This window comes from Anopheles arabiensis, chromosome 3, assembly GCF_016920715.1.
Source record: "Anopheles arabiensis isolate DONGOLA chromosome 3, AaraD3, whole genome shotgun sequence".
NCBI lineage: Eukaryota > Metazoa > Arthropoda > Insecta > Diptera > Culicidae > Anopheles > Anopheles arabiensis.
Window position 1 is genome coordinate 88,464,401 of NC_053518.1, and position 13,700 is coordinate 88,478,100.

Here is a 13,700-nt window from a genome sequence, read left to right on the forward strand (position 1 = left end):
ATGTTGTCCGGTTCAATTTTTCTGGACACGGTACAACTACACGGTACTTATTGATGTTTTTTTTTCCTTCTTTTCTTTTTGGGAGAATTACTTCCAATTGCTTGTATCATGAATCGATGAGATTAATGTCTGTTAAGGTTGTTGCAATTTACGTACTTGAGTGTAAGTAATTGCCCCATGAAAATGCGGGATGTATAACAAAGGAGGAACAAATCATGCACGAATCGTCGTCGTACACTTGGTTTTCATGTTCATGTCCAGCTTATCATGTTGGTGTTATCATGCATTTTTGAACAACAAAAGTACAACATATAATGTAAAATGCATTTAAAAAAAAAACAAATAGTGACACATCAGGATTTACTAACGTGCTTGCTAATAAAGACTTGCTTTTGATTACAATTTAATTAATAATCAGAAACAAATTACAAACAATTTTTATTCAATTTAGTTAATCAATCGCTAGGGGTGCACAATATACTTTACATTATTAATTCTTCTCTTTTGCGATAATACATATTTGAAGGTCAAGGAGTGGCTCTCAGATAAGTTTCCACTATTTTGAAGGCGTTAAGCTATTAAAGAAAGCTTTATTTGTTGACGGATGTTCAAAGTATGCAGATGTTCTTGTAAAAAAAGCATTTAACTTCAAACTAATTACATGAACGAATATGAAACCACATGTCCCTCAATGATGATTGAACGTAATGGCTTTTCATTTATGCTATCATTTGACCAAAACTGTCCAGAAATTTCGTCTCCAAACAATTTAACCATAGACTTCCACACTACCTTAGATTGAATTCATCCCCACTTCAAACATGCATCATCATATCAATTCCAATTTGCCCAACAATGCGTCCCGCTCAACATGCTCTGTTGGTAGAAGAATTTTTCAATCCCCACGCATTGCTGGCAGGCAGTAAACTATGTCCGTCCAAAAGTGACCGTACTTCCTGGGAGAAACCCAACCCCCCCAGGAAGTAGAACAAGTTTCGCACGTTCGGCAGATTGTAAAATTCGTCCGTCTGCCTGATTCTCGGTGATTGCTTCTTATTTTTTTCTTCTTCTTCCACGACCCGTCGTCTCATCGAAACTTCGAGACCGTCGTCGCAAAATGGACTCGTAGAAAAGTGCCCATTGGTCACACCCCGGAGCACGGGAACGGGAAGCAAAATGGTTGAAAAATAATAATCTCATAAATCAACAGCAGGAAGAAAAATTCTTCAAATTGTTTCCTCGTCTCCCTGCGACGTGACGTGGGGTTTTTTTTTCTTTCGCCACTTTAAGCCTCCGCTTCAAACTTTGAACCGTGGTCCGTCAAGTGTTTGATAGCTGCTACAAGCCCCCCAATCACTCTCACTCACACACACACACACAAACAGTACAGTTGGAGACGAACTTTTCGCCTTACTTGCAACTCCACCACCTAGCAACCATTTCGTGTTTTTTAGCACAATCCTCCATAGCAGGCCATGTACGCGTCTGCTGATGCCGCTCATCGATGGAAGCGACAGGGTGGAAAATTTGTTCGCTAAGAAATATTATCGACAACGGCGGGAGCCCACATCGTTAATTGCTAACAACGCATAAGCTTCATCATCGTCGTGCAAGAAGGTGGAAGACTTTCATCATTACTCAATTCAAAGCCAGCATAGGAACCCCTTCGCAGGAAGCACTTCGCCATTCGCTTGTTGAAAGTAATGAAATAAGCTAAAATTGCGTCATAACTAACTGACTTACTATCGAGCCGAAAGGCCTTTCAATCTAAGTTGATGCTCAAAATGTGTGGGAAGGTTGCGCTACAACGCTTTACTTTCTCTTGCTCTTTCACTCCTCTTACGTAAAATTCAATCTAAAACTCGAAGCGAATTTTGCCACGTTTCACCCACCCACACTCACAGGGCAGCATCCGCGAGACGCGGGTCACCCCCATCGCGCCACACAGCATTACCGTGTATCAAAGGGATCAGAAAGCCGTTTATCCGGCTTTTTGTTTGAGAGCTGGCTATGGCTTTCTTTTTTGTTGGTGGCCTGAACAACAAGGCGCCTCCATCGTGAACGCACACAGCACGTAGCAGCCCACAACACGCTGCCCTAGAAGAATGTGGACGAGAGTGGAGTGGAATAACGCGTAAAGTGGTGTTTATATTTTTCCAAATTTTCTTCCCCCGTTTCCACTTTTGCAAAATCATACCCACAGATGGGGGGGGAGGGCGAAGGGGGGGGGGGATTTGCCATTTTTTAAGCGTTTTGTTTTTGTTGTGGGTACAAGTAAGGGATGGGTTGTGATGTGGTTTTAGTCCAGTCGCGGTTGAATTACGGGCAAGTTTTTAAATTACACTTTTTAAGCAGCTCTCACTGCCCTTGTTTCTCCCTTCCCCATTCCCGTATGTTGAAGGAAATTCACTCTCGTCTCGGCTACAATTTCTTACGCTACCCAGTGACGGACTCGTCGGCTGGCATATGGCAACAAGTCCGCCGTATATAGTACGGGCGGTACAAAGTGTATGTTGAAAGAGGTTATTAAAACTCGCCCCCAAAAAAGGTAAACACTTTCCCCGGGCGCAGTTAATATTGCAGAAGCCACGTGGATCCGGTGCGTGGGCCGCGGGGTGTGTTAGCACTGAAGTTGAAGTTTCAGTTTCACTCTTTGCGCGACTTTGTTATAGTTTCGGCTCGCAAAAACGACCACGATGGGCATGGCGAAACAAACACACAATGAGCGGTTTTCTGCCGTGAACTGCTGTGCAAGCTGCTCGAGTGGAGTTTACTGGAGTTGTGAGAGGGACGACGGGCAGAGAGAGCGTGCAAACGAAATAAAACAAAACGCAGCGATTACAAAAGTATCGCTTTCCGGCTGTTGTTTGAGTAGCGTAACACGGTTTAGGGTGAACCGGCAGTGGGGTTTTTTTTTGTTTGTTTGTACGGCGTATGCGTTACGCGGAACAGGAAAGTTAAGCGTCCAGCTTAAGAAGATTTGCTTAAATAGAGTGAACTTTGCTGTCAAAGTCATTGCCATTACTGATGAAACATACTGAGGCTTTGGTAAGAAATTAATACCATCTTTGTTTGTGATCTTCGACATTTAAAGGTATCAAAGAGTTTGTTCTGTATCTGCCAATCCAATCTATATGCAACCTTGAGACTAATTATTAGTGCTACACGTGCAATAAAGGCCTTGCGTATCCATATTACTTTATAATAACACACGCAAAAGCCTACAGTGCTTTGTGAATGATCCTTGATTGCAATTGATGATCATCTTCAGCCCAAGGTCCATAAGGGAGTTTAGAGATACTTAGCAACTCATGCAAAGTCCTTAGCAACCGTAACTCCCTATCTGCCAATCTCCAACGGAAATCTCCATGCATCATGGCTACCAAATCAGAACTAAGAGCCCACCTGTCTATCTAGCCACCTTGGTACAGCCCTAAATGTACTGAATAAAGACTTTTTTTATTGTTGTTTGAATTGTTTGGATACTACATAGCCAAATCCAAATGGGAATCGAACTAGCCTTGTGAAATTTCGTAATTTAATCACTTAACCACCGTGACACACTTAGCCATGTGCCTTTTCATTTACATGGTGCAAACAGTACGAACATCTACCAGGACTAATTTAAGATTTGTACCAAATACAAACCATCACAATCAAAACAACCAAACTCAATTGGTTGCTTTTGATATACGAGTTACATCATACCGAGGACAATTGAATTTACTACACCTTCTTTGCCTTCGCTTCTTTGCTCACTTCTGCTCCAATACCGAGCCCAACCGACCGAGCAAATGAAAGCGAAAGAAAATGTGGTGTATTTGCTACGTCCCTTCCACACAAACGCACGCTTACATCGTCAATCTTCCACAATGTAAACGCGTCACAATCGTTGATCTACTTCCTAACTGACTATACCACCGTGTCTTTTCCCTATGGCACACCCAATCTTGAAAACATCTCCAAAGCAAGAAAAAGAAATTGCTTCCTAGCAAGAATGAAACAAAAAAAAAACAAGCGCCATGTAGTGGTTACGATAAGCAAACCAAGCCAAGCGGAGCAGCAGAAGCAAATCGTTTTCGGGAAGCCCGAGTGAACGGTAGATGGAACGCACACACACACACACATACGTACAGAAACCTAGAAAGCATTCTTCGAACGCAGAACCATTGTCACTCAAGAACAACCACTTAACAATTGTCTTATCAGCGTTTTCTGCGGACTTGAAATCTTTGCCTTTGCCCTCGCCGCCGCGAAAGTTGCGGCGCATCTCATCATCTGGACCACTTCTTTTGTGCACGGGTGAGTGTGTGTGTGTTTGTGTGAGTAATCTTGCTATTCAAACTCATCCCACTGGCCTTAAAACCACACACACACACACACACACCACTCTCCCGATCCAGATCTTGATATGTCTTGAAAAACCGCTGCAGGAGCACCCTTGACGGCTGGAACGCTTTTGAACCAATAACAAAGACCCATAACCAGGAACACCGGAAACTGAGAGCCGACGGAAGCTGGGAGCTGAATGTCACCCAAGAAGCAGCATAAAGTGTATGTCTATATCTATGTCTGTGTGTGTGTGTGTTTGTGTCTAAGAAGGAAGACAAAAGGGTTGGCCTTGTTCATTGTCTTACGATTTGCTTACCCAACCTCGATCGAAGTTCCTGGCTTAGACGACTGCAGTACTGCAGGAAGTGTACCCTGTTTACCCTGCGATCTTCATCGCTGTCCGTATCTCCTCTCGGAAGCCCCAACACCCCATTACCATTCCTTAAATAGCTTCTGCTCGATAATGTCGATCGATGGAAAACCATTCCTCGGTGCGGTTATAGTGCCCCTGGCGCCTCTCAGCAAATTATGCCCCGTGCATCTCCAGGCACGCATGTTTCACCACCGAAGCCGGAGAGCGATTATACCACTCAAGCGCACACTAATCCCAGACCCCCAACTCGGTACGTGTGCAGCTGCGTGTGCGTCTGCCAATTTCCGATTATGCAACGGCATACAGGCAACATCCAGCCTTGCCACCAAACAGACGGTGCAGCAGTACCGTTTGTGCTCAGGCATTCACTGTCACCTCTGTGCGAGAGAAGCAACCGATTTGCCATCGTTTTACAGGACGTGCAACACACTCGCACGGGGCACTCCCGTACCTGGCACACGTCAGACGGCGAAGCATCGTCCAAGAATGATAAAGAAATTGCTCACGTCGTGCCCATCGGTAAGCTCCAGCCCATTCCTGTAAATGAGCAACAACTCCGTTGCCGGGACGCGCCTCCCTGCATATCGGGGAGCATAGTGTTGATGTGCGAATATGTAAGCAACACGTTTCATACTACCCTGGACTGTTCCGCCAGGCCGTGCCGGTCCTGCCAGCTGCCAAATGCGTGTACTATTTACACAAGGTGTGTGTGCCGTACGATAAAACACTTACCTAATGCACACATCATCGCGCCAGCAACACTTCTTGAGCGCCGTGGCAGGTTGAACACAGGGCAGGCGGTTTTAAACATTGCATTGAAGTTGAAAATCGTTCAACAGAATTCACCGACCGGCTGATGCGTACGTCTTGCTGATGGTGGTTCCTCACATCCATGCACCGATGGTGTTGGGAAAGGATTTTAGGCTGAATGTTTGAAACAACATTACAGCCGCCTTTTACCTCGTTGGGTAAGTCTGAATAACAAGGATTTGGATTAAAGCGTGAGCCTAAGAGCCTAAGAGTACCTTAGCTTGATGTCTGCTGTCGCTTGTGGTTTGTAGAAAACTTCAAAGAATTCTTAAAGTAAAGTTGGCAAAATTCTTAAGTCTACTCCAAACATTTCCCAATCTACTCTGGAAGGTAGGTCCGACCAGCATTATCCGGAGCCTTCCAAAGTCGTCCAGAGTCGTCCAGAGTCGGAGTTGATCGGAGTCGCCTGGAATCTGTCAGTATCGGGCCAGCATTCCAATTCATTAGCCGCGTTTCGACGGAGGAATTTGAAAATCCCTGTCAAAATCACCGTTTCTCATCAATCAGACAAAGAATTACCGGAGTCGCATCGGAATTGTAGGTACGCTCCAGCGAGCACATCACTAATCCAATCATTCTCGAACCATCAAGGTCGAGCAGTGTGTGATCAATACACGGCTTCGAATTAAACGTTGTAAATTACACGCACGATACTGTAATTCGTAGCAATTTGTAAATTATGAACATAAATCCCATATAAATGCTACAATTACACTTTACCAACGGTTGATGGTGTGATCGTATCACACAAATCGCGCCATAAATTAGATCTACCAAACTACGCCTTATAAGACGCCTAGTCTACGGCTCAATTTTCCTATACCGCAACCATAAAAAGGCACCGGAGCACGCCGTAAAGGTACACACGTACGGCAGCGTCACTAGAAATTGCCGCTACTCTCTAGCACACACACTCACACAGAGTTTCCCCAAAGTGTTTGGAGAAATTTCGCTAAATGAAACCCGATTGCAAATTGAAAGCAATAAATATTGCCTCCCAGGCTGACACAGAAGGTTGGTTCTTCCGATTGCCGATGGAAACAAAGTCGAATAACGCCATTCGAGGGTGGAAAATACCCAAGGAAAGGAGATGCTGATTGAATTAGGCGCTCGAGCGGAAAGCGGGAAGCACGAGCACTTTTAGTGATGCTTCCCACCATCGGTTCGGTTGTTGATATTGAAAACGGCCACAGACACCTCACACCTTTCCAACGGACAAAAGCATAAAGCGGTAAACGCGGAAAGCTTGTTCCCACAATGATTTTCCATATTTTTCTCCACCAGATGCACCGGTGTAGTGATGGTGGCGGTGTCGGCAGATCTTCCCCAAAGCTTTGTCACTCTTGTTGCCTGATAGTTGCATCACTGACACTTGGAAGCCTTTGTGTGCCTCCGAAGCTGACGGGGGAAAAGATGACATCTTTCCAAATGAACGGAACGTGACAAATAGAAGATGGTGATGGTGGTTGCAAAACAAAAAAAGACAAGCTGCCATACCATGCACACACCATATTCTCCCCCCATCTGATGTCTTGCATCTTAAGCGCACACAGGCGAGGATGGGGGAGAAAAACACAAAAACCGGGACGTAGAACGTCTTGTGACGAACTTCTTGAACCTTAAGCTGCTACTGCCGACCGAACTCGCCACCCATTTCATTACACTCTTCGCAAAAGTCAAAGTCAATAAATCAATGTCGAAAACGTGCGTCCAAGCACCGACCGTTGGATGACCGTCGTATGGGCAATGCCGTGATGCACTCGACACTTCGAAGCATCGACAGCGGGAGATGGATCGATCGTTCGATGGTAGATGGATGATGATGATGATGATGATGCGTCTGTCACAGATGAAGTCCAGCAGAAACTAATAAATCCGTATCACACAGGATTTCCAGACTGCTTGCATCGGGACGGGCGTAATGCAACTTCGAACCTTTTGCAGCAAATGGTGGACCACGACCACGACGGGGACACACCAGTAGTAAAACATTCCCAACAGCGAAATGGAATATTCCACTTTTGTCAACTTTGATCGATATCTAGAGCCGTCCTCCCCCCCTTTAAGTGCCTTCCCCGTCCCCGTGCAGTGATTTTTATGGCGTAACTTATAGATTTCAGCATTTTTGTGCTTTGGGGTTCGTGTACCGGAGGGTGCTGAAGCAAACACGGAACCTCGGAACCATAAAATTCCCTGTTACATGTCTTTCACCCGTTCACTTCCGTGACCATGTTCTGCTCGATCGTTCGCCGAGTGAAGCTCCAACTTCGTTGAGTTAGAGTTGGTTTCTTTCTGGGAAGAATTTTATTGTACGCTCTTTCGCTAAGAACTTGCTTTTATGTGCGCTACCGTGCACCGTGGTAGAAGCATAAGTTAAAGTACTTTCTGACTGCAGTGAAACAAAAAAAAACATCATATCCTTCAAGAAAAGATCTATAAGACTTGCCAGCAAAAACGCGAAATCAAAATGAACGAGAACAAAAAAACGGGAGGGAGAAATCCTAATATTCGATCCGGCCATAAATCTTGGCCACGACAAATGGACCGCTACTGATCTTCTAATACTGATTTGGTTTTTTTGTTTTCTTCTCCATTTGCTTTCTTTGCAGGTAAGGACGCACACACCCACAGTCTATCCTTGTTTCAGAAGAACCACCAGAATGATAAGAAATACTTCAGGGTGAGTCTCTTAGCAAAGCGCTTGCTTGCTTGTTGTTTTAAAGAGAGCTTCCGGGGAAGAATACCGATTAAGAAAAACACAAAAAATACTCTTTACGCTACACCACTGGCCAAATGCTCGTCAGCACATCTTTTCCAGCTCCCTCGCTTCCTCCCCCCACCGGTCGCCTCATTTACGGTCGCCACGCTGCTTAAGCACGCTCCGCTCCGTGTGTTTGTGTGCCCGTTTCTTTCGCCCGTCCGATTAACTCAACTGCCATTTAAATCATCCGGAAAAGGAAAGCAACAAAAAACCGGGCCCCAAATGACTGTCACTCTGGAGCTCTGTGCGGCCCCACGGACCACCATTGAACGCCCAATTAATTCTGGTTTATGAGCTTTCGAGTCGTTTCGAGCCCCGGAGTCGAAGCCGAAAAACCTTCAACCTCGCAGACAAGCAAGGATGACTCGCTGTGCGCGTACTACACGGTTGGCCGCGTGTTTCGCAACGCGCTTCCGCCTGGTGTTCGCATTACCCATTTGCGCCAGGGTGGATGGGCAAAACAGGAAGTTAAGCAGACGACGACGACGGCACGAGACGAAAACAACTTCAAATGTCTCTGCAAACATGCGGCAGCAGCAACTCAGTTGAGTGGCGGGCGTGCCGTGGAACGATTTTCCGAATCTTGTCCAGCGGTGTGGGCAGGTCCTTACAGTGCCCATCCAAGTTCCCGCTCATTGGTTGCGCTTCCGGTCTTGCCGCTGATGATGATGATGGCTGCTGCCGTTTGGGTCACATTTTTCCGGTGTTTGTCTTAAGGATTTCCGCGTCGCTCTGTAGCCCTACCCGGGAGGGCAATTTTTCTTTCCTCTACGGGTGGGTTTTTTTCCTTCCGCTTTCATCATCATTATCAATCCTCTTTTTAGTGCGTATTGCAACAAACAGCAATCAATAGCACGAACTTTTCATCGAATTTGAAGGTTTCTTGCTTTTGCATGGTAATCAAACGCGGCAGCAATATTACATTTCCGTCGCTAACCGTGAACACAGTGCAAAGCAAAACCTCCCGTTTTGGAAATGAGAAAATTTTAATATGAAATCAAAGTGAGACAAATCGAGCGCAATTTTCATTTCGGGGGGCTCATCAATCAAGTTGGGTTTTAAATTGAAATCTTTTTTGTTTTCTCCCCCAATGTTATTTGATATACCGTTTGCCATACTTTATGGACGCTTTATCTGTGTCATGTTGTCGTTTGTTTTTTGAAAGGACGCCATAAAACATGCCGATGTCTTTTAGAACCTGTGTCAATGCACCAACACAAATCTCTAATAATACTCCATTTTGCACTAATTCACTCAATTCCGCTCAGCTTTAATGTGCAGCAGCGCATAATAAGCTTTAATAATGAAAATCGTGTGCCGGAATTTGCCCAACACTCTCGACTCGACCAAATTAAATTGATTTCCCTTGACCATATCGGACGCGAACGCACCACAACAACAGCAGCAAAAACTCCCTTGACCACTCCTACACACCACCATCACACAAAACCGGAAGCAGGAAATGCGAACTTTTCAATGATTCCGCTTTAAGTCGTGACGGCTCGCCCGCTTTGGGCATTTATCGCAAAACTCGAATCATATAGCCTCGAACGTGACCCCTTGGGGAAAATGGTCAACAAAGGACAACCACTGCGTTCCATTTTTAAGCCACACAGCAGAAGCAGAAGCAGAAGCAATTGGGGGGGGGAAGATGGGGGCACTCCCGTTTGGTTCATAAATTATGTGCTTATATCTCCCGCAATTCCCTGTCCCACAGTGTGTGCCGTTGGTGGCAGGAAGGAAGCGATGCAGGAATATTACTGACCGCAGTATGACTTTTCGGGAGGAGGAGGGAAGCTTCGTCTGTGAGTCTATCGGGCTGGATGTACTCTCGGACTTGGACGACGAAATCACTTCCACTGCCGGTCTGGAGGTTAATTTTTATTGTTGCTAAACCGACCGAAATCATTCATCCCCCAGAAACGTAAGCTCAGGCTACGCTCGAGCTCAACCGGTACACAAGTGTGTACCACATTATCACAAAACGAGCTTTGCTCAACATCCCTGACCAGACCAAAACTCCGAGACCCAACTCACTAACCAAAAAGCCAAAAAAAAACCAAACCTCCCCCAGTGACACTGGCGGAAAGTGTAAGGAAATGGAAAACAATTCTGGTCTGCCGGGACCAGGCTGCTGCATGGGAAGGAAGATAGGAATTAGGCTCCGGCAATCGGGCTAAATAATTAATTTAGTCAAACCAGAAGAACTGCAGATCCTCCAGAAGACCGACCCCCAGCCAGTAACGTCGTCAAATGAGTGTTAGTGATTGTGAGCTTGTGTGTGTGCGCGTGTGTATGTCTTTCATCAGGTCTGGCAGAGGGCCGTTTCAGCAGGAGGATGATGGTGCCACCTTCCCACCTTCCCAAAGGATCCCTCGTTCATCGGCGGCGGCGACATCAATTTCATACCGGAAGCCCAACAAATGCACTCCGGAAGCCATCGTCTCGTCGTCGTCGTGTTTGTGATTTGTGGTCTCAACAAGTTTCTCTGTTCGATGTCAACGTTCAGCGTCGCACAACGTACACGGAAGGATCGAAATGGAAGCCATTTCACCACCATCTCTCTCTCTCTCTGGACTCATTCTCTCGATCACTCACTCAACCTGGGTGTGATGCTTTTTTGAATCATCACAACCTCCTTGAGTGAGCGACCGCGGATTGACTAAAACCACACATACGCACGGCTCGTGTGCCCCTGAGGCGGCAGAGCAGCGCCAGCATTTCGGATCGGAAACCCATTTACCCAACACAACCGGATATCGTAAATTACAAATCAACCTTCGTGCAGTTCGTGTTCGGTCGTCCTATAAATGAAGCGCCGTAAAATGGATGACGCCGTGTTTCGTTCAAGCGATTTTCCCGAAACTCCCAACTCTCGACGTGAAGCGGGCGTCAAATAAACCCACCAAAATGGAAGTGTTCCATAGCCTACACTCATTTTTTGCGTCTCTCGAACGATAGAATTCAATCAAAGACACCACCTCCGACCGGCTTACCGGCGACGCCCGAAAAGTCCGGCGCCATCCCATGGGCAGTCGTCCGGGAGACTGGTGCAAGATTTAAATTAACGCAAAATGTGGCTCGTAAATTAATTAATTATGGTATTAATTACCCGTTTAAGTGTCGCTACGAGAGGCGCCGTCGTACGCGAAACGTGTTCCACGATACTTCTGGCAAATGGTTTGTTCGGACGCCCAGGATGAGCCCCGGATTATGTTTTCGCAGTCTCGCCACCTCGAAGAAACGTGCTTTAGGGCAGCATCGGGCAGAAGGAGCATCCCCAAACTGGGTGGATTTTATTTCGGGCCCATAAAAACTAAACATTTCCGTCGTGGGCTTGCCGTGGCAGAGCGTGGCGGCGAACCTTTCCAACCGTGGACACATTTTGCCCCGATGATGGTTTGTAAATTTTAATCTTCATAAAGTGCGCACCTAGCGGACGCTACGCGGCTAGGCGATGGAGAGCGGGCAGGGTTTGAAGGTACTCTTGGCCGTCTTGGCACGCACGCCATGAAATGGGCCTCGGAAATTCATTTACACTGCTCTGGACGGATGAGTCGCTGTGCCTGGTGGAGTTAATTGTGTTGTGTTGCCGTGATTAAGTGCGAATTACTTTGGGAAAAACTGGGCGGAACAACCACCACCGTGCTGCTTACATGACGCGCTCGCTGATGATGCCCGACGACGACGATGATGAGGTGATGTCGCTGCTTCCCAGTGTTCCCGGGGACACTCTGACGCCAAACTAAATTCCCAATTTACGGCTCAATTTATGGCAGAATTATAGCAACACGGCGGGCAACGGCCTGTCAACTCGTTCAGGACAGAGAGGACGTTATTTTCTAATTATGGTTCAATTTAACGAAACAGATTGCATGAGGCAGAACTTCATTAATGAAGCACGTTAGACAACAAAACCAAATCACCCTCTTTTTTTACACTTACACGTACAGCAATCTCTAGTTAGCAAATGGGGTAAGTGTGTGATGTGTTCATCATCCTATGACGCTTGCTCGTGCTGTGATGTGATCGATCACCTTTCCGTTCGCGTTAGTTCATAAAAGTTGGTCGCCGTCCCTACACTTCTTCATGGCGCACCACCAGCCCACGGAGTTGATGTATGTTTCGTACAAAACACGCTCAACCGTGACCAGTGCATTAGTTTCGTCAATCGTTTTTGCTCTCTCTCCCTCCGTTTTCTACTTTTCCCTTCTCAATCCGTACTCCATCCGTGCCAGGACAAATTACCCTTTTGCTTAGCGAAGGAGCAGCGCACAGCACCGAAGACGCTCTTGCCACGTCCATTACCATCGCTCCTCGTCGCCAACACCCGGCTCGAAGGATGATGTCGGATCGATTTGTGCTATTTCTTTGCCATCTCTCTCGTCGTCCCCCTTTCGCTCAGGGTTTATCGTTCACGCGACAGCTGAACGCGCACCCTTTTACACACTGCGGCCCTCCTCTCCCCCGAAAAATGCGATGCGAGAAGCTCGTTTATACAAAGGGACGACCCCGGGTGTGTAGGAAGAGTCGCACCATGGTGTGCGCGCCGCAGTTTATTCAAATTTGATAACATATTTACCGCTCCCGCTCGAACCGTTCGCGTGAAAGGATGGCTCGTTAGGACGCGTGTTTTGATGGGGAGACCTTGACACGTGGGCGGAGGGGAGGGCCTCTCCGAACCGTGGTAGCTGCATTAACCGCGGCTGAAAGGATGAGAAACGTTTATGGCGTCGTCGTACACACATGAAAAAAGGCGAAGCTGCCACCACCAGGGGAAAGTAACCCCACATATACTGGTATGATATAAATCGCTAGAGGGGTGTTGATTTTTCTCACAGGAGTTTGCCTCCGCATGGGTGATTGTGAAAATTCGAAAATGTAAAAAAACGACAAACAAGAGTCGTAAAATGCACAAATTTGTCAAGCATTACACCTAAGCAATTGGAACGCTAACCCCGCGCGACGGGCAGTATGTGTTTTGCTCCTTTCGTGCCGGGGTAACGCGTATTTCTAACACACACCACACCCTAATCATCACCTACGGGAATAGTGTCTTAAAATAGAAATAAAACGTACTAATCTGCACGAAACGAACGAACGGTCACGGTTCGTGGGTGACGGTATTTTACACAACGGAACAACGAAACAAAAAGTGCAGGCAACGTAATCATCTAAAACCAGCAAGATTATCTGATAATGAACGATTTTGAAGCTTGTTGATTCATGTCGCCCCTCCCGCAGCGCAGCAGTCGTGGCCGAGTGGTTAAGGCGTCTGACTCGAAATCAGATTCCCTCTGGGAGCGTAGGTTCGAATCCTACCGGCTGCGGAGAGTGAAATGTTCTCTTTTTTTAATGAAGACTACACTACGCAGACTAAACGTTACTATTCTAGCTGAATGCAGGAGGACGAGGAAGAAGAAG

General features: G+C 46.5%; 1 protein-coding gene and 1 non-coding gene across 4 annotated transcripts in view; both read left to right on the forward strand.

Moving 5' to 3' along the window:
* The window catches only part of LOC120900989 (matrix metalloproteinase-2), a 264,511-nt gene that overhangs the window by 234,424 nt on the left and 16,387 nt on the right, over positions 1 to 13,700 (forward strand). The gene's annotated exons all lie outside the window — the stretch shown is intronic.
* Trnas-cga lies at positions 13,525 to 13,606 on the forward strand. Its single transcript has one exon. It is a non-coding gene; the product is annotated as a tRNA-Ser (tRNA).